We start from the raw sequence: 26422 nt of genomic DNA on the forward strand, positions 1-26422 counted from the left end.
GCGCTCTTTACAGAGCCAATGAACATGCAGGGATTGCCAGCCAGTCACTGTAATGCCGCAGCCATTTTGCTTGTGGGCATTACAGTGATTGGCTGGCCGCACAGCATCACCTCAAGTATTTAAAACCGGTCGCCGCCATCTTGGACACAGTCGGCCGGGATCAGACAGTATAGGGTCAGTGCTGCTGAGTTAGGGAGAGATATATAGTACGAAATAGGTAGTGTACGGTCTCTAAAGCCTGCCAAATCAAACAAACAGTCCTTCTCAGGACTAATATCCATCCCAGATATCAGGCAGGCAGGCTGTATAGAAGACGCAGTGGTTATAACAACAAACACTGCATTACAGTCCTGTGTGCTACCGCTGCTCAAATTGCTAGACTTAGCCCCAGGTCTCAGGGGCCAGGAAAAATCCTTTTTTTTTCATCTAAATCCTCTATTTTTTACCCTCAGTCAGACTGTACAAATACCCGTCTTATTAACCTTTTGGTATTTCCCCCCCCCAAAAAAAAATTGAGTGTGTCTGTGAGTGTGTCTGTGAGTGTTTAGACACAAATATATCTGTTTAAAAGAGTCTGGTGTAGGCCAGATAACTAGAACTGTGGTTTTGCAGTTCCACACTTCAAATGTCTGTATTATCCACTTTTTTGCCTTTTTTGCATAAAAAAAACATTCTGAGTGTCTCGCTGACAGTTCAGACACAAATATATCTGTTTAAAAGATTCTGGTGTAGGCCAGATAACTAGAACTGTGGTTTTCCTCTGCCACGGTTCAAATCTGGGTGTAATCCACCTTTTTGCATAAAAAAAACATTTTGAGTGTCTCGCTGATTGTTCAGACACAAATATATCCGTTTAAAAGAGTCTGGTGTAGGCCAGATAACTAGAACTGTGGTTTTCCTCTTCCACGGTTCAAATCTCCTTTTTATTACCCTTTTGCCATTGATAGTGCGAGTGTAAGCTATTTTACTTCCTTTACAATGGGCAAGGCGCGTGGCAAGGGACGTGGAACTGGACGTTCTGGTGATGGTGCATGCAGAGGATGGGGCCATGGCCAAGGTGAAAATGTGCCACAACCAACAGCCACATCTTCTCGCTCCCAGTTCTTGACCGAATTACTAGGGAAGCACACAACAGCACCACTATTGCGAAATGATCAGTGTAAACAGGTTATTAATTGGATAGCAGATATACTTCCAGTCACCTGGGCACCACCACCTCCAGTCTGTCTTCCACACGGTCAAGTCTTAGTAGCCGTGAGTCTCGACTGCATAATCCTCCTCACCCTGATGCTCCTTCCTCCCACCATGCTGAGTGTCGTCAGACAGCAACTGATCCCACAGTTGGACACTCTGAAGAGCTGTTCACTGGTCCATTTCCATATTTAGGCCCCTCGCCTGCTCCGCTTGAAGTGGTGGAAGAGGAGATCCCATGTAGTGATGGCCAAATATTTGAACAGCCACGGCCATAGGAAGGCGACGCTGGCAATTTGTCACAAGAGGTGGACGATGACGATACACAATTGCCATGAAGTGAGGAGGAGGACCGTGGTGCCGAAGTGGAAGAGGAGGAGGTGATGGATGATCTAGTATCTGACCCAACGTGGCAGGAGGACACGCAGAGCAAGGCCAGCAGCACACAGGGGGAGGGAGGCAGAGTACCCCAACAGGCAGGAAGAAGCAGTGTGGTCTCCGCAGACAGGAGGCGGGTAACCGTTCCCCATAACACCAACACGAGGGATGTTGCCAGTACAACCGGTAGGTCTTCCAGAGTTTGGAAATTTTTTAAAGACTCTGCTGATAACCCCAAAAAGGCCATTTGTACCATCTGTCATGCCAGCATCAGCAGGGGTGATAAAACTACCAGCCTGACCACCACCAGCATGATCAGGCACATGTCAGCAAAGCACCTGACTTTGTGGGGCAAACCACAAACCAGAAACCACGACCAGTGTCAGCGGGTGTCACCACTGCTTTTTCCACTGTTGGGCGTGTAAGAGAACCCCCTGTTGTGCGTGCAAGGCAATCCCCTGTCCATACTGCATGCAAAAATGCCCCCTACTCTCAGTCTTCACTTGCTATGGCAGTTTCTCAAGAAACAGCATCAACGTCCACGTCCACGTCCCACCGCAGCGTTCAATTGTCCATATCCCAGAGCTTTGAAAGAAAGCGCAAATTCGCAGCCAACGCCCCACAGGCCACAGTCCTAAATTTGCACATTTCACGACTGTTTGCGTTGGAAATGCTGCCATTTAGGCTAGTGGAGATGGAATCCTTCCGCAACCTTATGGCGGTGGCCGTCCCTCGGTACTCGGGCCCCAGCCGACACTATTTTGCCCCGTGTGCCATCCCCGCACTACACAAGCACGTGTCCCAAAACATCTGCCGTGCCCTCAACAACGCAATTACTGGGAGAGTCCACCTGACAACAGACACGTAGACAAGTTCTTGTGGCCAGGGACGGTACATCTCCCTGACGGCACACTGGGTAAACATAGTGGAAGCCGGGACCCAGTCAGACCTTGGGATGGAACACATCCTCCCCACACCGAGGATTGCGGGCCCTATGTCAGTCAGAGTTTCTCCCACAGTGTACAGCTTCTGTGCATCATCCTCCTCCTCCTCATGTTCAGCCTCCATCTCAGATATCACCACATTAGTTACAAGCTGGAAGCACTGCAGTACTGCCTCAGTCAAGCGGCAACAGGCTGTGCTGAAACTCATAAGCTTAGGTGATAAACCTCACACTGCTTGTGAGTTGTGGACAGCTGTGAAAGAGCAGGCAGATCTGTGGCTGAGACCGCTGAACCTACATCCAGGCATGGTAGTGTGTGACAATAGCCATAACCTGGTGGCGGCTCTGAGGTGAGGCGAGATCACACACGTACCATGCCTGGCTCATGTGCTTAACCTCGTGGTTCAGTGGTTTCAGAAATTGTACCCCGAGTTGCCAGATCTGCACATCAAAGTACGCCGCCTGTCAGCTCATTTTCAGAAGTCGGCTACAGCTTCCCCCGCCCTTGCTGTGCTGCAGTAGCGTTTGCAGCTTCCGGCACACCGACTGGTGTGTGATGTCCCCACACGTTGGAACTCTACCCTCCACATGTTGCAAAGGATTTGTGAGCAGAAGAGAGCAGTTGTGGAGTACCAGCTGCAACAAGGCCGTCGATATTGAGGTCAGACTCCACACATAAGACCTCAGGAGTGGACCTGGATGTCTGACATATGTACGATCCTGACAAACTTTGAGGAGTCCACCAAGATGGTGAGTGGCGATGACGCCATCATTAGCATCAGCATCCCACTTGTCTGTCTTTGGCAACACTCTCTGCAGAGAATTAAAGAGGAGGCATTGCAGCCAGAGTATGATGAGATGGATCAAGAAGCCGTAGCGGTCGATTACACACAGTCCAGCCTCATCTCATCCCAACGTTCATTGGGGGCCAATGAGGGAGAGGAGGAGGAGGAGGAGGAAGAACAGGAGCTGGTATCATGCGCTGTAGATGGTAGTACCTGTACAACTGTCATACCGTCGGTTCAGTGTGGGTGGCCTGAGGACAGGGGGGAGGAGGAGGAGAGCATGGTCAGTCGTCATCTTGGTGAGGACATGGAAGTCTTGCCCATTACCAGTCTGGCACGCATGGCTGACTTTGTTATGCTGCCTTAACCGTGACCCTCGCGTTGTCAAAATGTTGGGTGACAGTCATTACTGGTTGGTGACACTTTTAGACCCCCGCTACAAGGAGAACTTTCACTCTCTTATACCTGAGGTAGAGAGCTCTACAAAAATAGGGCAGTACAAGAACGCCCTTGCTGCAGAGCTGTTAAAAAAATTCCCATCTGAACACGCAAGCGGCAGAGGTCACAGTTCGTTGCCCATCCAAGGCGTACAGGCGAGAGAGACGCAACTCCAATCCAGCAGAGGCAGGGGAACACTGCTAACATTCTGGGACAGTTTTCTGAGACCTGCCCAGCTTACAGGCCCTGAGGCGCAGGGTACTCTCACAAGGAGTGGAAAGTTTCAAAAGATGGTGAGGAAGTACCTTGCCGACCGTACCAACGTCCTCCATGATTCCTCTGTGCCTTTTATTTATTGGGTATCCAAGCTAGACACTTGAAATGAACTCGCTCTGTACGCCTTGAAGGTCCCGGCCTGCCCTGCGGCTAGCGTGTTATTGGAGCGTGTTTTTAGTGCTGCTGGGGGAATTATAACTGATAAGCGCACTCGCCTGTCAATTGACAATGCTGACAAGCTGACCCTTATCAAATTGAACAAGGGCTGGATTGGGCCAGACTTTTCATTACCACCAAATGACAGCAGAGTAACATAAAGTCAAATCCACTGTGTTATTTTGGGAGGTATATTCCCATGCACCGCTTGACACCAACACATGGGTATACGCTTCCTCATTTTGGCTGATTTTTGCTCTTCTCCTTATCCTCAGACTCCACCACCACTATAGCATCAGGGTGACCGTGGTCCATGTTGCCAGCATTGCAAGTTCCTCCGTCCTAATTTTTGGCAGCTTTTGCTTGGAAGGCATAGGCAAAGACTACGGGAAACCCACTCCCCAATAATGGGAATAATGTTTTTAATATGCTGTACTCAATGGCTTTTGAAAGGGGCATTAAAACCAGATTGTTAAGCTACTGTAACCTCCACGTCTCTTCCAAGGGGCATTAAAACCGTCTTGTTAAGCTACTGTGACCTTCACGTCTCTTCCAAGGGGCATTAAAACCATCTTGTTAAACCACTCTGACCTCCACATCTCTTCGAAGGGGCATTAAAACCGTCTTGTTAAGCTACTGTGACCTCCATGTCTCTTCCAAGGGGCCTTAAAATCGTCTTGTTAAACCACTCTGAACTCCACGTCTCTACCAAGGGGCATTAAAACCATCTTGTTAAGCTACTGTGACCTCCATGTCTCTTCCAAGGGGCATTAAAAGCGTCTTTTTAAGCTACTGTGGCCTCCACGTCTCTTCCAAGGGGCATTGAAACCATCTTGTTAAACCACTCTGACCTCCACGTCTCTTCCAAGGGGCATTAAAACTGTCTTGTTAAATTACTCTGAACTCCACGTCTCTTCCAAGGGGCATTAAAACCGTCTTGGTAAACCACTCTGAACTCCACAGCTCTTCCAAGGGGCATTGAAATGTTGTTTTTAATTACCTCTAACCGCCACGACTCTTCCAACGGGCATTGCATTTCCTCCTAATTTTAGTCAGCTTTTGCTTTTCAATGCATAGGCGAACACTAAGGGAGACCCACTCCCCAATAATGGGTTGAAGGTTTTTAGTACACTGTAATCCACATCTGTTTCAATGGGCATTGCAGTTCGTCATAATTTTTGGAAAGCCTTCCATTCACTGCTTAGGCCAACAGTGTACAGGAGACCCAGTTGCTATAAATGGAAAAAAACGGTTTAGTTAAGGCCCTCTGACCTCCATGTCACTTCCAAGGGGCATTGGAGTGCCTCGAAATTTTTGGTGCGCATTGCACTCACTGTATGCCCTACAACTGTGTAGCAGAACCACTCCTTTTGGTACAGAAACATATCCTACAAGACATGTGTGGTTGACTGGCCTGATATTGATGTGAATGGTCCCTGTTCCTTCTGGTCTTTCTCCTTTGCCATAAACTCATCCATCATTCATCACCTGAAGCTTTGCTTTAACGGGAGTCATAGAACTGGGATAGTAGCAGGAAAACATCCAGCAATCCTTGGAGGAGGTAGGATATGCGCCAAAACGCTGACCACCTCAGGCCTAGCCGCTACTACGTACATGCGCTTGCATTCCAAGGAACAGAAAGCTAAGGAGATGGATGGCCTCATGATCATGAATAATTTACTCGTTGTGTTGGAGGCCGACTACTGCTGCTGTCCACCTTCTGAACTTTGTGTTGAAGCCTGATTGACCCAGGACCCGCAATTCTCTACTGTGTCCCGGTTTCCACAATATTAACCCAGTGTGAAGGCGTCAGTGAGATGGACCATCCCTGGCCACATTCACTTGTTCACGTGTTTGTGGTTAGGCTGTCCTTCCCACTAAATGCACTGGGGAGGGCACAGGTAATGTTTTGGTATGTGCGCTTGTGTATAAGGCGCACCGGGACAAATAGGGGCGGCTGGGGACCGTTTGTGGGCACCCGGCCGCGGTGCGGCTCTTGACCGAGTATGGATACCAGGCCACCGATGCATCCATGACGTGGTGGCCAGATTCCGCCTCCACATGCCTAAAAGGCCCAATTTCAAGTGCAAGCAAGCAAGCAGTACGGTATTGCAGCCTGGGAGTGGGTGGGTGGCAGGCTGCATATATGCGCTACCATTGCAAGGAATGGGGGAGGTACAATTGAACACTGCCCTGGAACAAGGACTTGCACGGGCATAGTTGCAAGTCTGCATCTTCTGATGCGGCATGGATCACTTCTGATGGGCACACTTTTAGGCAGTGACCTGGGTGTCAGAGATGCTTCCAGGGGTCTTCCCCATGCTGTTCCCATGTCTTTTCAGCACTGTATGCATGTGTCACACAGCACATGGCCAGATAAGGTTGTTAAATGCTAAAGTGACATTTCCCGGTAAATGCATTTGTCACGGTTGAAAGCAATACAAAAGTGCAAAAACACATAAAAAATGCTACTTGTGAACATAGCCCAAGGTGTGTAGGAGTATTTTTCTTTTTGGTTATTTTATTTACCTTATACACAAGTCTTTTACCTGGAAAGGATGTTCCTTAACATATTTCACAGCAAAGCAGTTTCAGTTTAGTTTTTGAACGTTTTATTGCGAGCCTGTAAAAGTGGCTTAATACCTCTGACCATGTTGTTGATAGCAGTGACCTGGGGGTCAGAAATGCTTCCTGGGGCGATCCCCATGCTGTCCCCATGTCATTTGAGCATTGTCACTATCGTTTTGGGCGCTTTTTAGGCTTTCTACAAACTGCCGGGGGTGCTGCCGCAAAAATGCTCGGGTTTCCCATAGACTAATGGGCTCATTGCTTGGGTCAAGCACCCGAGTATCACGGTGAGCTCAGCCCGAGCTTCGAGCACCCGAGCATTTTAGTACTCGCTCAACACTAGTAATGAGCATCCTAGAAATGCTAAGTTATGAGTATCGGCCTGTGTAATTGAGCCCTCCCAGAACCAAAATGTTTGTTTACACATGTACGGTTTAGGTGGAAAATATTTTTGTGTATCACATTATTTCTGCCTAATATGTAATCTCCGTAACACCATTTCTTAAATGTTGACCTTTTTTATTTATTGCATATTTTGCTTGTTATCAGTTAGCACCGCTCAACATAGTGATCATTCTTTTAAGCATTTTTAAATACATAAAAAAATCTCCAAAAATGTATTCATTTTTTTATTGCATCTTATTTGCACGCAATGTTTTAAAATTGCACACAGAGTAATATTCCAAGAATAATAACTCATTTTAAACATTTAGAAAAATCTTTGTCATACTATTGCTCCCAATGTACTCTTTTTTGGTATTCCCATCCCAGTTCCCATCATGCACTGCTGGTATGTATCCAGACTGTTTTCCTCCCTGTGTATTCCCTTAGGTGTGGAAGAGCAAGGGTCTTCCTTGTGTATTTATTATTGGGCTCTCTTGCTGCTCAGCCTCACAGATTAGTTCTCAGTTATATCCTCTGTGACGACACAGCATTTAATCTTAATTATCCAGACATCTCTTTTCAGTAGGTCAGGAGACTTTGTCATATTGTCTGAATGTTGAGACTTGAGTTCATCTTTGTTGTAACTAATTGTCTATTATCCCTGGAGGACAATGATACCAGGTCATAGAACAATGATGTTTTCTAATATGCTGATTACATATTGTACCAGACCAGCTAGTTTGTTAACCTGAAGAGCAATGGAGAACAAACTATGCAAATTGCTTAAATGATTAAACAATGATACATGAGCCCCTGCCACCTTCTGAGCTGTAGATGATGACCTGAACCACAGATGTAAATATAAAAAGGGATTTCTATCATTCTGCAAGAGGAATGAGATTGAATTGCCAGAGCAACAGCTAGGGTACCATGGCTCCGTCAAGAAGGAACCAGATTTGGATTCTACAGGATGCCAGCCTAAGGAATCACAGCCCTGTCTGGAGGAATACAGATCTGCTCCATTGACTATCACAGAACACATGGATACATTTGGGGAACCAGGTTGGGACCCTCCGGTCACCTGTTCCCATGGAGATGTCTGGGGTAGCAAGGTTGGGATGCTCCGCCACCTGGAACCCATTGATATGCTCGGAGAAGCCAGCTTGGGACCCTCGGGTCTCCTGGCCACGTACCTCAATGGACTGTCAGCTTCCTAACCTTGTAGTTACCTCCTATCTGTGGGTGCCAAAAAAGGGATACCACTGGTGGGGGTAGTCGGCCCTGGAAGCCCCTCGGAGTCGCAGCTGCTCTAATCCCGGCGAGTCAGCTGAAGGGTGAGACTCTGTAATTTTGTACCATCTTGTGTATTTGCTGGGACTGTTCTATATGTTATTGCCTGTTTGGTGGTTCAGTAAAGTATTGCCACACTGTTTTACCCTCACCTTGTGTTATCTGAGTAGTATTATGCTCACGGGAGACCCCCATGTCTCCACATTCTCCTATAACTTTCTAATGATAAAAATGATCATACGCGACACATCCAAGTTTTTTTATACTGCAGCACCCCTTTAAGGCTATTAAAGTGCTCAGACAAAATGCCATGAATAATTTGACTCAAAACAATCTTAACTATATATAAAAGATCAAAGAGGGCACCACCCCATGAAATAGGTATCAACCTAAGGCATACCGAAACCAAGAAATATAGAAAAAAGAAATATGCCAATACAAAGGGATCAGCTACAAATAATCAATGTTTATTTAATATTGACAGGACAAAGGAAAAACCATATAATGTAAAAATAATTAAAATAGCTAATAGCCTGTATGTGCAAACCACAGCACTCTCATAGTAGAGCTAATGTCAAACCTCAAATGGCTGTTAAATAATGGTACACTGTATATCAGATAGCAAATGTAAAATACATATGACAGATAATGACTATGCTAGACATGGACATAGAAGTCATAATAAGGGAAACCTACAAATAAGTGCAACAAATCTCTCAAATGCCCATTAGACAATAGTACATATTATATCAGATAGCATATACATCATGCATATATCAAAAAGTAACTATAGACGTTACACCAAATAAAACCAATGCAATAATAGATAATACTGTGTGACCAGTACAGCACATCATCATGGATGCATATCACCAAAAAAACATGGTGTAACATGGAAAACAAGATACTGTACATATACAAGGCAAAAAATGAATTGAGGAAAAGGACCTCACAGGTATCACCACTGTCGGTATGGCTTCCTCAGGGGTGATAAAATACATGTTACTGTCACCTGACTTTTGGGACCAGGTCTTATAAACTGATCTTGGCTCCAAATTCTGCACTGTAAAAATGAAATATACATACCAAATGTTACTATTAGATTTATTAAAAATAACATAAATGTTATTTTTTTTCTTTTTATACTCTTCATATTCTTTTTTTTCCATTTTTTTTTCATGAATCCAATTATTGGTTATTAGTGGTTTCATAGGTTTTCCCGATTGCAGGTCAAAGTTACCTGATTTAAAGATGTGTTATTTAAATGGTTGTCATGTACTGTACATATTCTCCTTGCCAATTAGAATGTGAGCCTATTTATTTTATTGTATTTAGGTAAGCAGGCATGGATTTATGTTATTTGAACAATTCTAACGTGAGGAAATGAGAGTTTCTATTTGAAAGAAAACCTAGATTTCATCAGGATAAGCAGCTTCTGTGTTATGATCATCTACCTCTCATGTCCACAATTAAAAATTAATAAGAGTGGTTCACAGATGGTTTTCCATCTCTGCCAGGTTTAATGAGATAGAGATGTTTTATCCAAGTGTTGAGACACTACATGTGAAAGGAAAAATCGCTATATAAAGCAACTTAATTTGAGTAAGTCAAGTCATGCAAGTGTCGCTTTCCCTTGTTTGTCATTAGAATAAGACATTTTATTTACTTTTTTAAACATTTTTCCAACTCTCCTTCAATGTCTTTCCAATTTGATGGTCAGTTGACTGGTATTCGAAACAATAACTCTCAGAGGAAAAAATATTAGTAACACAAGTTGGGCATACTAAGGCCCCCCTGATCCATGAAAATGTTTACCCCTAGAAAAGTAGCAACATTTGCACAAAAAATTGTGACTTTTGTCATCTTCATGCCACTTTTAGGCTGTGTGCCCACGATGCATTTTTTAAGCGTTTCCGCAGCGGCAATTCCGCTGCAGAAACGCTTAAAAAACGCTTGGTAGAAGGCCTATCATGTTCCACAATGATAATCCGTATGTGCTGGGCACATGCTGCGGAGATTTCCGCTGCGGATTATCATTGCGGAAAAAAACGCAGCACTATCAATTATTTTGCGAAAGCGTTGCGTTTTCGCCGCCAATGACTTTCATTGGAACGATTGGATTCCGCATCACTGCATCTGTACATGTGGAATCCAAGCGTTTCAATGTGCGGATGGTACCCGGGTGTGAAGGAGAGGAGACTTTCCTCCGGACCAGGGTACCATAGTACCTGTAAAAAAAAGAATAAGATAAAAAATAAATATTATATTTACCTTCTGATGGCCCCTGGTGTGCTTGTCTTCACTTGCGGACAGATCGCGGTGGACAAAAGGACCTGCGCTGACGTAATTTAGTCATGTGACGGCAGGTCCTTCAGTGTACCGCGACCTGCCGGCAAGCCGAGACGCATTGAATCAAGACTCCGGGGGCCATCAGAAGGTAAGTATAGATTTATTTTTATTTTTAACATTCTTTTGGTCACAGTATATACACCGTGAGCAGAATTATTAGGCAAATGCGTATTTTGATCACTTTGATACTTTTTATACATATTGTCCTACTCCAAGCTGCATAGGCTTGAGAGCCAACTACCAATTAAGTAAATTTGGTGATGTGCATCTCTGTAATGAGGAGGGGTGTTGTCTAATGACATCAACACCCTATATAAGGTGTGCTTAATTATTAGGCAACTTCCTTTCCTTTGGCAAAATGGGTCAGAAGAGAGATTTGACGGGCTCTGAAAAGTCCAAAATTGTGAGATGTTTTGCAGAGGGATGCAGCAGTCTTTAAATTTTCAAACTTTTGAAGCGTGATCAGCGAACAATCAAGCGTTTCATGGCAAATAGCCAACAGGGTCGCAAGAAGCGTGTTGGCCAAAAAAGGCGCAAAATAACTTTCCATGAATTGAGGAAAATCAAGAGTGAAGGTGCCAAGATGCCATTCGCCACCAGTTTTGCCATATTCCAGAGCTGCAACGTTATTGGAGTATCAAAAAGCACAAGGTGTGCGATACTCTGGGACATGGCCAAGGTGAGGAAGGCTGAAAAATGACCACCTTTGAACAAGAAACATAAGATAAAACGTCAAGAATGGGCCAAGAAATATCTTATGACTGATTTTTCAAAGATTTTATGGACTGATGAAATGAGAGTGACTCTTGATGGGCCAGATGGATGGGCCAGAGGCTGGATCAGAAAAGGGCAGAGAGCTCCACTCCGACTCAGACGCCAGCAAGGTGGAGGTGGGGTACTGGTATGGGCTGGTATCATCAAAGATGAACTTGTGGGACCTTTTCGGGTTGAAGATCGAGTGAAGCTCAACTCCCAGACCTACTGCCAGTTTCTGGAAGACAACTTCTTCAAGCAGTGGTACAGGAAGAAGTCAGTATCATTCAAGAAAAACATAATTTTCATGCAGGACAATGCTCCATCACATGCATCCAACTACTCCACAGCATGGCTGGCCAGTAAAGGTCTAAAAGAAGAAAAAATAATGACATGGCCCCCTTGTTCACCTGATCTGAACCCCATAGAGAACCTGTGGTCCATCATAAAATGTGAGATCTACAGGGAGGGAAAACAGTACACCTCTCGGAACAGTGTCTGGGAGGCTGTGGTGGCTGCTGCACGCAATGTTGATCGAAAACAGATCAAGCAACTGACAGAATCTATGGATGGAAGGTGGTTGAGTGTCATCATAAAGAAAGGTGGCTATATTCATCACTAATTTTGGGGGTTTTTGTTTTTGCATTTTGTGCACTGATATTGGTTTACCTGGTAAAAATAAACAAGTGAGATGGGACTATATTTGTTTTTTATTAAGTTGCCTAATAATTCTGCACAGTAATAGTTACCTGCACAAACAGATATCTTCCTAAGATAGCCAAATCTAAAAAAAAAACACTCCAACTTCCAAAAATATTAAGCTTGGATATTTATGAGTCTTTTGGGTTGATTGAGAACATAGTTGTTGATCAATAATAAAAATAATTCTCTAAAATACAACTTGCCTAATAATTCGGCACACAGTGTAAATCCATGCCGTTTGCCTGGATTTATATAGTGTGACCAAGTTGACAAGCACTTTCCAAGTGATGCTAAAATTGCTTGGAAAGCGCTTGACGACCAGCATGTGGAAATGCATGTGAAGAACGCTTCACTTCCATATGTCCCTGGCAGGAAAAACGCATGTACAATCCGCATGTGCAATCCGCATGTACAATCCGCATGTACAATCCGCATGTACAATCCGCATGTACAATCCGCTGCCAGGGAGATGCAGAAACGCTCAGGAAAAATCCTGAGCATTTCTGCATCGTGGGCACATAGCCTTAGACAGTTAGGTAAATGTGAGTGGAGTTGGGGAGGAGCAGAGGCAGAACAAAGTGCGGTAATGCTCTCCAGACAACTTCATTAAAAGTAAAGGCAATCTTTTTGTCAGAAACGTTGCTGTAGTCAATTTCTAGCGAGTCGCATGGAGGCACATGTCATTTATAAGGTGCGCAGAATCTACAAAGTGGCATGCTTCTCTTAATGAATTTAATGCATCTTATTCCTGCATGCCCCTCATTAAGACTGGTATATTAACCCCTTAATAACATCTGACGTACTAATACGCGTCTGTGCCCTGGGACTTAAGAGCCAGACCCGTATTAGTACGTCATGGCGATCGCGCGCGCACACAGGCTGTGCGGGCGCGATCGCCGCCGGGTGTCAGCTGATTGTCACAGCTGACACCCGGTACTATGTGCAGGGAGCGGTCACGCACCGCTCCCAGCACATTAACCCCCGCGATGCTGCGATCGAAGTCGATCGAAGTCGATCGCGGCATTGCGGGGGCAAGGGGAGGTGATCGCCGATACTCACCTCCTCTTCCGGCTTCCAGCGCAGTCTGCAAAGGCTTCCCGGGTGTTGCCATGACGACCCGATGTCGTCATGACAACATCCGGGTCACCAGAGAGCAGGAAGATTGCTTGGACATGCGCAGTGCATCTCCAAGCAATCTTCACACTGTGCACTTCTGACAGCCTTCATGGCATAGGGATGGTGCTCCATTCCTGTGCCATGCAGGCGATCAGAAAAAAAAAAGTGAAAGTCCCAGAGTGGGACAAAGTAATAAAGTGTATAAACTGTGTGAAAGTGGAAAAAAAAAAAAAAAAAAAATGTGCAAAAATATTATAAAAAAATAAAAAAAATAATACACCAAAAATAAAAATATAATGTACCCATCAATAAATATTATTATAAAAAAAATAAAAAAAAAACAATAAAAGTACACATATTTGGTATCGCCGCGTCCGGAACAACCTGACCTATAAAACTGTCCCACTAGTTAACCCCTTCAGTGAACACGGTAAAAAAAAAAAAAAACAAGCAAAAAACAATGCTTTATCACCATACCGCCAAACAAAAAGTGGAATAACACGCGATCAAAAAGACGCATATAAATAAAAATGATACCGCTGAAAACGTCATCTCGTCCCGCAAAAAACAAGCTGCCATATAGCTCCATCAGCCGAAAAATAAAAAAGTTATAGCTCTCAGAATAAAGCGATACTAAAAAATATTTTTTTCTATAAAATAGCTTTTATTGTGTATAAGCGCCAAAACATAGAAAAATTATACAAATGTGGTACCGCTGTAAACGTACTGACCCGAAGAGTAAAGCTGCCTCATCAATTTTACCACACGCGGAACAGAATAAAAAAAAAAAAAAAAAAACAATTCCTGAATTGTTGGTTTTTGTTTATTCTGCCTCCCAAAAATCGGAATAGAAAGCGATCAAAAAATGTCACGTGCCTGAAAATGGCACCAATAACAACGTCAAGTCATCCCGCAAAAAACGAGCCGTCACATGACTGTCTGCCAAAATTTGGAAAAATTATAGCTCTCAAAATATGGCGATGCAAAAACTAGATTTTACAAAAAATGCGTCTTTTAGTGTGTGACAGCTGTCAGTCATAAAAACCCCATATGATTCTGGCATTGCTGTAATCACACCGACCCGAAGAATAAAGTCGTCTAATCACTTATACCGCACAAGGAACGGCGTCAAAAATAAACTCTTGAGTTAGGATTGGGCTAGGGTTAGGGCTGGGTTTGGGGCTAGGGTTGTGCTGGGGCTAGGGTTGTGCTGGGGCTAGGGTTGTGCTGGGGCTAGGGTTGTGCTGGGGCTAGGGTTGTGCTAGGGTTAGGGCTGGGGTTGGGATTTTTTTCAAAAGTAAGAAAAAAAGATGACGATATGGCGACTAGTGTTGAGAGCAAGTGCTCGCTACTTGAGTTTGCATCGGGTGCTCTGGTATGCATTTAGTATCGTGGGTATTTGAGTGACATGCTCGAGTCTCTGCCCCATATGCTTCGCGGCCAAAAAACTTTACGGGGATTGCCTGCCATGCACGAGCGATCCCCGCATGTTTTTTTTTGGGTGTCTAATAACCGTGAAACATGCGGAGCAGGGACTCGAGCATGTCACTCGAGCACACGCTGTACATGGTGCATACCTGAGTACCCGATGCAAACTCAAGTAGCGAGCACTTGCGCTCAAGAATAATGAAAACTTATTCAATATGATGACCTAATGTAAACAAATAATGTGCCGTACCTCTGGGTTCAAAATGTTCACTATACACCTTAATAAAATCTTTGAGGGGTATAGTTTCCAAAATGGGGACACTTGTGGGGGAGCTCCACTGTTTAGGCACATCACGGGCTCTCCAAACGCGACATGGTGTCCGCTAACAAATTGAATGGAAAATCGGCTCAAATTGTTAGCGGACGCCATGTTACGTTTGGAGAGCCCCTGTGTGTCCAAACATTGGAGCTCCCCCACAAGTGACCCCATTTTGGAAACTAGACCCCCCAAGGCACCTATCTAGATGCATAGTGAGCACTTAGAACCCCCAGGTGCTTCACAAATTGATTCGTAAAAATGAAAAAGTGAAAATAAAACACTTTTTCATTTTTATGAATCAATTTGTGAAGCACCTGGGGTTCCAAGTGCTCACTATGAATCTAGATAGGTGCCTTGGGGGGTCTAGTTTCCAAAATGGGGTCACTTGTGGGGGAGCTCCAATGTTTGGGCACACAGGGACTCTCTAAATGCAACATGGTATCCGCTAACAAATTGAATGGAAAATCGGCTCAAATTGTTAGCGGACACCACATTGCGTTTGGAGAGCCCCTCTGTGCCCAAACTTTGGAGCTCCCCCACAAGTGACCCCATTTTGGAAACTAGACCCCCCAAGGCACCTTTCTAGATGCATAGTGAGCACTTGGAACCCCCAGGTGCTTCACAAATTGATTCGTAACAATGAAAAAGTGAAAAAAAAAACACTTTTTCATTTTTATGAATCAATTTGTGAAGCACCTGGGGTTCCAAGTGCTCACTATGAATCTAGATAGGTGCCTTGGGGGGTCTAGTTTCCAAAATGGGGTCACTTGTGGGGGAGCTCCAATGTTTGAGCACACAGGGACTCTCCAAATGCAACATGATATCCGCTAACAAATTGTCGGCTCAAATTGTTAGCGGATATCATGTTGCATTTGGAGAGTCCCTGTGTGCCCAAACATTGGAGCTCCTCCACAAGTGACCCCATTTTGGAAACTAGACCCCCCAAGGCACCTATCTAGATGCATAGTGAGCACTTGGAACCCCTAGGTGCTTCACAAATTAATTCGTAAAAATGAAAAAGTGTTTTTTTTTTCACTTTTTCATTATTACGAATCAATTTGTGAAGCACCTGGGGGTTCCAAGTGCTCACTATGCATCTAGAAAGGTGCCTTGGGGGGTCTAGTTTCCAAAATGGGGTCACTTGTGGGGGAGCTCCAAAGTTTGGGCACAGAGGGGCTCTCCAAACGCAATGTGGCGTCCGCTAACAATTTGAGCCGATTTTCCATTCAATTTGTTAGCGGATACCATGTTGCATTTAGAGAGTCCCTGTGTGCCCAAACATTGGAGCTCCCCCACAAGTGACCCCATTTTGGAAACTAGACCCCCCAAGGCACCTATCTAGATGCATAGTGAGCACTTGGAACCCCTAGGTGCTTCACAAATTGATTCGTAAAAATGAAAAAGTGTTTTTTTTTTCACTTTTTCATTATTACGAATCAATTTGTGAAGCACCTGGGGGTTCCAAGTGCTCACTATGCATCTAGAAAGGTGCCTTGGGGGGTCTAGTTTCCAAAATGGGGTCACTTGTGGGGGAGCTCCAAAGTTTGGGCACAGAGAAGCTCTCCAAACGCAATGTGGTGTCCGCTAACAATTTGAGCCGATTTTCCATTCAATTTGTTAGCGGATACCATGTTGCATTTAGAGAGTCCCTGTGTGCCCAAACATTGGAGCTCTCCCACAAGTGACCCCATTTTGGAAACTAGACCCCCCAAGGCACCTATCTAGATGCATAGTGAGCAGTTGGAACCCCCAGGTGCTTCACAAATTGATTCATAAAAATGAAAAAGTGTTTTTTTTTTCACTTTTTCATTGTTACGAATCAATTTGTGAAGCACCTGGGGGTTCCAAGTGCTCACTATGCATCTAGATAGGTGCCTTGGGGGGTCTAGTTTCCAAAATGGGGTCACTTGTGGGGGAGCTCCAATGTTTGGGCACACAGCAGCTCTCCAAACGCAACATGGTGTCGCTAACAATTTGAGCCAATTTTGCGTTAAATTTGTTAGCGGACACCATGTTGCATTTAGAGAGCCGCTGTGTGCCCAAATATTGGAGCTCCCCCACAAGTGACCCCATTTTGGAAACTAGACCACCCAAGGCACCTATCTAGATGCATACTGAGCACTTGGAACCCTCAGGTGCTTCACAAATTGATTCATACAAATGAAAAAGTGTTTTTTTTTTCACTTTTTCATTGTTACGAATCAATTTGTGAAGCACCTGGGGGTTCCAAGTGCTCACTATGCATCTAGATAGGTGCCTTGGGGGGTCTAGTTTCCAAAATGGGGTCACTTGTGGGGGAGCTCCAATGTTTGGGCACACAGGGACTCTCTAAATGCAACATGGTGTCCTCTAACAAATTTAACGGAAAATCGGCTCAAATTGTTAGCGACACCATGTTGCGTTTGGAGAGCCGCTGTGTGCCCAAACATTGGAGCTCCCCCACAAGTTACCCCATTTTGGAAACTAGACCCCCCAAGGCACCTATCTAGATGCATTGTGAGCACTTGGAACACTCAGGTGCTTCACAAATTGATTCATAAAAATGAAAAAGTGTTTTTTTTTTTCACTTTTTCATTGTTACGAATCAATTTGTGAAGCACCTGGGGGTTCCAAGTGCTCACTATGCATCTAGAAAGGTGCCTTGGGGGGTCTAGTTTCCAAAATGGGGTCACTTGTGGGGGAGCTCCAAAGTTTGGGCACACATGGGCTCTCCAAACACAACATGGCGTCCGCTAATTATTCAAGCAAATTTTACAATCAAAAAGTCAAATAGCGCTCCTTCCCTTCCGAGCCCTGCCGTGCGCCCAAACAGTATTTTTTCCCCAAATATTGGGTATCTGCGTGCCCAGGGGAAATTGCACAACAAATTTTGGGGTCCATTTTTTCTTGTTACCCCTGTGAAAATAAAAAAAATTGGGTCTAAATTAACATTTTTGTGAAAAAAGTTAAATGTTCATTTTTTTCTTCCACATTCAAAAAATTCCTGTGAAGCACCTGAAGGGTTAATAAAGTTCTTGAATGTGGTTTTGAGCACCTTGAGGGGTGCAGTTTTTAGAATGGTGTCACTTTTGGGTATTTTCTGTCATAAAGACCTCTCAAAGTGACTTCAAATGTGATGTGGTCCCTAAAAAAATGGTTTTGTAAATTTTGTTGGAAAAATGAGAAATCGCTGGTCAACTTTTAACCCTTATAGCTCCCTAACAAAAAAAAATTTTGGTTCCAAAATTGTGCTGATGTAAAGTAGACATGTGGGAAATGTTATTTATTAACTCTTTTGTGTGACATATCGCTCTGATTTCAGGGCTTAAAAATTCAAATTTTGAAAATTGCAAAATTTTCAAAATTTTCGCCAAATTTCCGTTTTTTTCACAAATAAACGCAAGTGATATCGAAGAAATTTTTCCACAATCATGAAGTACAATATGTCACGAAAAAACAATCTCAGAATCAGGGGGATCCGTTGAAGCGTTCGAGAGTAATTACCTCATAAAGTGACAGTGGTCAGAATTGTAAAAATTGGCCCGGTCATTAACGTGCAAACCACCCGCGGGGCTTAAGGGGTTAAACTCTAGTGTTAATGAATCAGGGCCTAAATGGGCCTAATTTGTGTCAGTATGGACTTCTCATTTGAAATAGTAAGAGGTTATTTGTGATCACTTTCCACATTGATTTCATAGAATAATACATGTCAAAATCAATATTGAAAAAGGCCCAAGCCACAGAAATGTATAGATAGATACGACTCACGTCAGAAAGGGGTTAAAGAAAAAATTAATTATCTTACTAGTCGATATTCTTTCATTGCTACGTGGTTCACTTTTAATGCTTACACACACATTGCAGCTACCTTTGGTGGTAGTTAGGGCTTTGCCATAGATTTTCTGGTCGTTCTGTGAATACGTGGCACCATAAAGTGGAGATCACTCTATCATAGCCAGAAAGAAACTGTTTGGACTGGAAATCAATCAAGCAAATGGAGTGGGGGCGCAGTGATATAAAAGAAGACAGTGGCTAAAGTGGAGGTCAGCCATAGCTTTATGAAAATAAAATAGGACAAATTACCTGACATGGATAATTAAACTTATTCTAGTCAACAACATGGGAAAAAACATCTTGCAATCCATCATAGCCGAAATAGGTATATCCTCCTACATCTAACAGGTGCTCTTGTATAACCATTCGTAACTGGCCAGGACAAGGTCCTTCCTTTTCTGCAAGCTTAGACACTGAAAACAAATGAATATGTATGACAAATTGTCATATATAAATTAAAAAAAAAACATTTATAAACTAACTTAACTTACTACTGTTTAAATACAGATTTGAATTCAAGGGTAGGTGGGAGGAAAAAACTTATACTAACTTGGGAAATTAACCAAAGAGGAGGAGGGTAGGATTCCAGTTGATTTCATTATATATTGTTAGGCATCAGGCGTTTGCTGGATCTGAAATTGGGTCAGAATCATCAGTGTATTCTGTGGTCTCCCATTCTGGTCCAGATGCTGCTCAGCATCGCCGTCAGTCCCAACGCCTAGCCAGTGCACAAGATGTACAAGTTGTCTCTCAGGTCTTTGTTCCTAGTAGCGTTAAGCATAGGTTGCGGAGGGGAACAGGGCTGCTGCAACCTAAGTCCAGGATGCACTGCACTGAGCATGTCCGTGACATGGCAGACCGTGATTGGTGGTCTGGTGTCAGCTGATCCGGTAACCTGGCACCGCCTGATTGGCCGCGGGTGATGTCATCAGTAGTGCGACCAATAATGCGACTGTGGGCAGGGCTTAGTCTTTAAATAGCCCGCCCACAAGCATGGCGGTGCGCTCTGATCATTGAGCTAAGGTTGTGTTCCTGGGTGGACGCTTGTCCGTTTGGGCTCCACGTGCTCTCTAGCTGCTCTCTCCGTGACCTGCCGATGCCAGTGTTCGCTCGGCTGTTTAGCACAGGTCGCTTAGGCAGGCCTAGCTTCAGACAGACAGGTTTAGCTGGGGATAGGCAGTCTTAGCTGGAGGGAGGCAGGTAGTTCCGTTTGACAGTCTGGCTCCGACTAGGGGGTTGCTATACACCCCAAGAAGACTGCGGGCTCCGTATTCCTGGCACCGCCTGTTAGCCACGTGGAGAGTTACTCTGCAGTCCGGTAGCACACCGGCTGGGAGCACGTACACGCCAGCGTGAGTCACACACACTTCCTAGCGCCTGCTGTGTAACCTCTGTGCAGTTTACAGGGCTACGGCTACGTTATTTGTCGCACATCTCTCGTGCAGTTAACGAAGATAGTGCGAATCCCTTTTCCCGTCCCGGTGTGAAGTAACACTGGAGGGATTTATACATTAGTTGGTTGTTTTACCTTCTTACCCAGAAGGTGTTCGGCTGCAGTCCTCTAGGCTGCATCGCGGACCCCGGGTTCGGTTGCTTTCCATTATTCAATAAAGTTGTTTGCAACCGTCCCCTTAACAGATATAAACCCTCCCCTCTCTGGACAGTCTAACAAATTAGAGCAACTCTGGTTATTCACCAAATGCACTCTTGGTAATGTCTCTCACGGGTACGCTGACCTAGAGCCTAAAGACTCCAAGCTTATGCTGCATGGGATAATGGGTTGTAAACCTTTCATAAATCTATAGACAATCTGCAAAAAACTGGTGCTGTTCTTTGATCAGTTGTGTCCAGCAGAAGAAAGCATAATTTTTTTCCCCTGGAAATTTGTACTGCGATGACATTCACGGTGCAAACATATTATAGAGCCACCACTAGCCACCAGCAGTGAATTAGGAGGAGGAACAGCATTCCTTGTGATCGAAAATCAATAGTAAGCATGGACCCTTTGTCCTCCAAGAGATTGAATTCCTCTAGCAGCTCCAGCTATCTCTGCCAATTCCAGTATTCCAGGAACAGTCTTACCCTTTGCTCACTTTGTAAAACAAAGTATTGTTGAGCTGTCTATTTATTTTATATTGTATAGTATGGACTCCACACTATGTATACATTTATACATAAGCACAGCTTCACATTATATACTATATACACAGCTGCATGCTGTATAATATATTAGAATATACATTGAAGAGCTGATAATATACAGTATTTAATGAGTGAGATATGTGTTTATAGTATATGGTGTAGCGCAATGTTTGTATATAGTGTAGAGCTATGTATACAGTATATAGTGTAAAATTGTGTAAATAGTATATTTATACTGTATATTATATAATGTAGAACTTTGTATGCATATAGTATCTAGTCAGGGCCTTATTTGCCACTAGGCACCCGAGTGTGGGTGCCAAGGGCGGCAGGTTGCAGGGGGCAGCACCACCATGAAGATGTAAAAGAAAATATATATACAGTATATACTGTATGTATTGTAGGGTTTGTACTCACTCAGCTGCGTTTGAGGTAGGCACAGGAAGCGTTTTCATTGGAATATCCAGGCTGGTTTATTTAGACAGCATAAACTGCTCAGGAAAAAAAAACACAAAAACAGCCATTTTCGGCACAAAGTGGAAACACAAAGTAATATGTCCATACAACATTGCGGGTTCGCCCGCTCAGGTCAGTGTCCAGTTCTCAGGTCCTTAGCACAGACCAACACACTGGAGATCCACACATCTCCAGACACAGACCCCAAACCACGCCCCCAGGGTGGGGATATGTGAGCAGCCATTGCCACACATCTCTTATGACTGCTGTTAAAACAGGCCCTGATACGCCTTACTAACCCTTTCAGCACTATGCCTGCGGGTTTACATTACCGAAGCTACCAACCTCGGTGATACATACAGTTGAATCAAGAAATTTACATACACTATATAAAAAGACACATATGCATATGTGTAAGTAAGTAATAAAAATGCTTTAAAACATTCTCTCTCTCTCATTATTCTGGCACTTTGCAAATATTAAAAATTATGGTAATCCTAACTGACCCAAAACAGGAAAGGTTTATTCTGATTTCATGTCAGATATTAAGAAAAACATGCATATGTGTCTTTTTATATAGTGTATGTAAACTTCTAGTTTCAACTGTATCTCCCCTCAAGGCCCTGTCCAACGGCCATCTTACATTCCCCTCCCTCTGCCCAAAGCCGGGGGGCTTGGAACCTTCCGCTATCAAGCAGTGGACCCTAAACAGTGCATCAGCATTGCCATGCAGTTTCCCGGGCCTATGCTCTTCATGGAAGCTAAAATCCTGAAGGGCTAGGAAGCACCTGGTCACTCGGGCATTTTTCTCCTTCTTCTCCCTCATCCACCTTAGTGGGACATGGTCTGACATTAGCCTGAACTTCCTGCCTAAGAGGTAGTATCTTAGAGTGTCCAACGGCCACTTGATGGCCAAACATTCCTTCTCCACTATGGAGTAATTCTTCTCACGGGATGTCAGCTTCCGACTTAAATACATTATGGGGTACTCTTCCCTATTCACCTCTTGTGATAGAACAGCACCCAGCCCAACATCTGACGCATCCGTCTGGACCACAAACTCCTTGGAGAAATTCGGTGCCACCAGTACTGGTTGTTTACACAGACCTAGCTTCAGTTCCTGGAAGGCCATCTCAGCTTCTGGAGACCACTTAGCCATAGCCGACTTTGTCCCTTTAAGGAGGTCTGTCAAAGGGGTGGCTATCATGGTGAAGTTAGGGATAAATTGGCGGTAATAGCCCACGATGCCCATGAATGCTTTGACCTGTTTCTTTGAGAGGGGTTGTGGCCAACTCTGGATCGCGTCAACTTTATTTATTTGGGGCTTTATTTCACATCTCCCTACAACATAGCCCAAGTATTTGGCTTCCTCCATGCCCATGGCACATTTCTTCGGGTTCCTAGAAAACCCCGCATTCGGTAGAGCATCAAGTATTGCCTGGACTTTGCTCACATGTCTTCCCCAATCATGACTGTAGATCACGATGTCATCCAGGTAGGCCACTGCATACTTCTTGTGGGGAGCTAGGATCCGGTACATGGCCATCTGGAAGGTACCTGGGCTCCTTGCAACCCAAACGGAAACCTTGTGTACTGGAAACAACTGTCTGGCGTTGAGAAGACCGTCTTCTCCTTGACATCTTGGGACATGGGTATTTGCCAATATCCCTTCGTGAGGTCAAGGGTGGTAATATACCTGGCCGGCCCCAAGCTTTCAATCAGTTCATCTACCCTGGGCATTAGGTAGGTGTTGAACTTCGAGTCCTCGTTGAGCTTCCTAAAGTCATTGCAAAATCGCCATTCTCCATTTGGTTTCAGCACTAAGACTATCGTACTGGACCAGCCAATCTTGGACTCTTCAATGATTATCAGGCTCATCATCCGCTTTACCTCTTTCGAGATCACCTCTCGGCGGACTTCAGGAATCCAATACGGCTTCATGTTTACTCGAACATGAGGCTTCGTAAGAACCTCATGCTCTAAGATCCGAGTACACCCCTAAAGTTCAGAGAACAGTTCTCTGTTCTGCTGTGGCAACTCTCAGCACTGTTGCTTTTGGGCACATGACAACGACTCTGCCACCTTGACCTTCTCCACATCAGCTTCAGACTTTGCCACCAAACACGGAGCTTCCACAGGCTCCCTATCTCGCCATGGCTTAATCAGGGTGATGTGGTACACCTAAGAGGGCTTCCTTCTCCCTGGTTGGTGGGCTTTGTAGTTGACGTTGCCAACCTTTTCAACTACTTCATATGGGCCTTGCCACTTGGCAAAGAATTTGCACTCCACTGTAGGTACCAGCTAGTGATGAGCAAGCACTAAAATGCTCGGGTACTCGTTGCTCGGGTCGAGCAAATTGGAATACTCGGGTGCTCGACCCGACCAACGAGCCCAATGTAAGTCTATGGGAAACTCGGGCATTTTTCAGCCTGCTCCCCCCGGCTGTCTGCAGAGGGCCTAAAAAATGCCCAAATCGATGGGAACAGTGCTCAAATTACATGGAAACAGCATGGGGAAGACCCCTGGAAGCATTTCTGACTCCCAGGTCACTGCTGTCAACAACGTTGTCAGAGTATTATGCCACTTTTACGGATTCACAATAAAACATACAAAAACAAAAACAAAATGGATTTTCCTGGGAAATATATTAAGGAACATCCTTTCCAGGGTAATGACTTGTATATAAGGCAAAATAAATAACCAAAGCCAAAAATACTCCTCCACACCTTGGGCTATGTTCACACATAGCGTTTTTGATGCTTTTTTGCACTTTTGCATTGCTTTCAACAAAGACAAATGCATTCACTGGGAAATGTCATTTTAACATTTTACAACCTTATCTGGCCATGTGGTGTGTGACACATCATCAGACACATGCATACAGTGCTAAAAAGACATGGGAACAGCATGGGGAAGACCTCTGGAAGCATTTCTGACTCCCAGGTCACTGCCTAAAAGTGTGCCCATCATAAGTGATCCTTGGCGCATGCAAACATGCCTCCCGCCATGCACCTGTCATTGCAGACTTGCAACAATCACCGTCCACATCCTTGCCCCAGTGCAGCATTCAGTTGTCCCTACCCCATTCCTTGGAATGCAAGCGCAAGTATGCAGCCACCCACCCACCCACCCACAGGCTGCAATACTATACTGCCAAATTTTTGACAGCTGCTTGCACTTGAAATGTGGCCTTTTAGGCTCGTGGAGGCGGAAGGTTTTCATAACCTCATGCCGGCGGCGGCCGGGTGTCCATACTCAGTCCCCAGCCGCCACTATTTCTCCCGGTGTTGTCTCCGCCTTCCACAAGCACGGGTTCCACAACATTATCCGTGCCCTCCCCAGTGCACTTACTGCGAAGGACTGCCTAACCACAAACACGTGGACAGGTGAACGTGGCCGGGGACGGTACAGAGCCAGTGCACAGCTTTTTTTGCTGAGTTGTATTTCACCACAGCCATATTCTTTAGATGGTGAAAGGACTTGGGAAACCATATCTACCCAGCTGTCAATTCTCCCAGGAAGTCCTCTAAAGCTTCTATTTCTCCCGGTATCGTCTCCGCCTTCCACAAGCACGGGTACCACAACATTACCCGTGCCCTCCCCTGTGAACTTACTGGGAAGGACAGGTGAATGTGGCCAGGGATGGTACGGAGCCAGTCCACAGCTTTTTTTGCCGAGAGTTGTATTTAGCTCGGTGAAAGGACTGGCATAGAGGGATACCGTATCTACCCTGGGTGTCATTTCTCCCAGGAAGTCCTCTAATGCAGCTTTTTGCAGAAGCAATGGCAGCCCGTCCAACATCAACTCGCACTTGTCGGTGGTGCTTTGACACACAAACATCTTTCTTTGCGCATTTAATTTCATGAATACAGAGTTGGACAATGGCCTGATCTACAATGCGGTTTAAGAAATAACATGCATAAGCATGTCCTATCCACATTAAAAAAGCAGCCATAGAGTGTCCAGGAACCTTCCCCCACACTTTTCTTAGCCAGGGCTGCTTCTCCACATCCTGTTTTATTTATGATGGAGGGACTCTGAAAGTCATAAAGTCTATTTTTATAGGGACATCAGATGGCCCCTACTATTCTTAAAAGGCCAGCAGTCAACCCTAGCTATTGTTAGAGAGCCATCAGGCGGCTATGCTTTGTTGTTCTCATTATTAACAAGTGGGTCTCCTATACTGTTATTGCATATTCAGTGACTGCAAGGGCTGCCAAAAATTTGGACGCAACCCAATACCCCTTTGAAGAGACAAAGAGGAGGGTCTCAGTAAAAAAAATGTTCCCATTATAAAGGAGCGGGTCTCCTATAGTGGTACTGCTCTTGATGTGACTGCAAGGGCTGCCAAAATTTGGGAAAAACCCCACTAAGAATTTAAAGACACACACGGAGCAGGGCCACAGTAACAAGGTACGACATGTTCCCATTAGAAAGGAGCTGGTCTCCTATAGTGGTAATGCCCATGCTGTGACTGCAAGGGCTGCCAAAATTTGGGAAAAACCCCACTAAGAATTTAAAGACACATAGAGCAGGGCCACAGTAACGAGAAATTCCAATTAGAAAGGAGAGAGTCTGCTATACAGTTATAGGGTATGCAGTGAGTCCAACGGCTGACCAACTTTAGGAAAAACCCCACTAAGAATTTAAAGACACATAGAGCAGGGCCACAGTAACAAGTACGACATGTTCCTATGAGAAAGGAGAGGGTCTGCTATACAGTTATAGGGTATGCAGTGAGTCCAACGGCTGACCAACTTTAGGAAAAACCCCACTAAGAATTTAAATACACACGGAGCAGGGCCACAGTAACAAGTACGACATGTTCCCATTAGAAAGGAGAGGGTCTGCTATACAGTTATAGGGTATGCAGTCGTCCAACGGCTGACCAAATTTAGGAAAAACCCCACTAAGAAATTAAAGACACATAGAGCA

Source organism: Phyllobates terribilis, unplaced genomic scaffold (assembly GCF_046119375.1).
Source record: "Phyllobates terribilis strain yellow unplaced genomic scaffold, ASM4611937v1 Scaffold_2__4_contigs__length_985480577, whole genome shotgun sequence".
NCBI classification, from domain to species: domain Eukaryota; kingdom Metazoa; phylum Chordata; class Amphibia; order Anura; family Dendrobatidae; genus Phyllobates; species Phyllobates terribilis.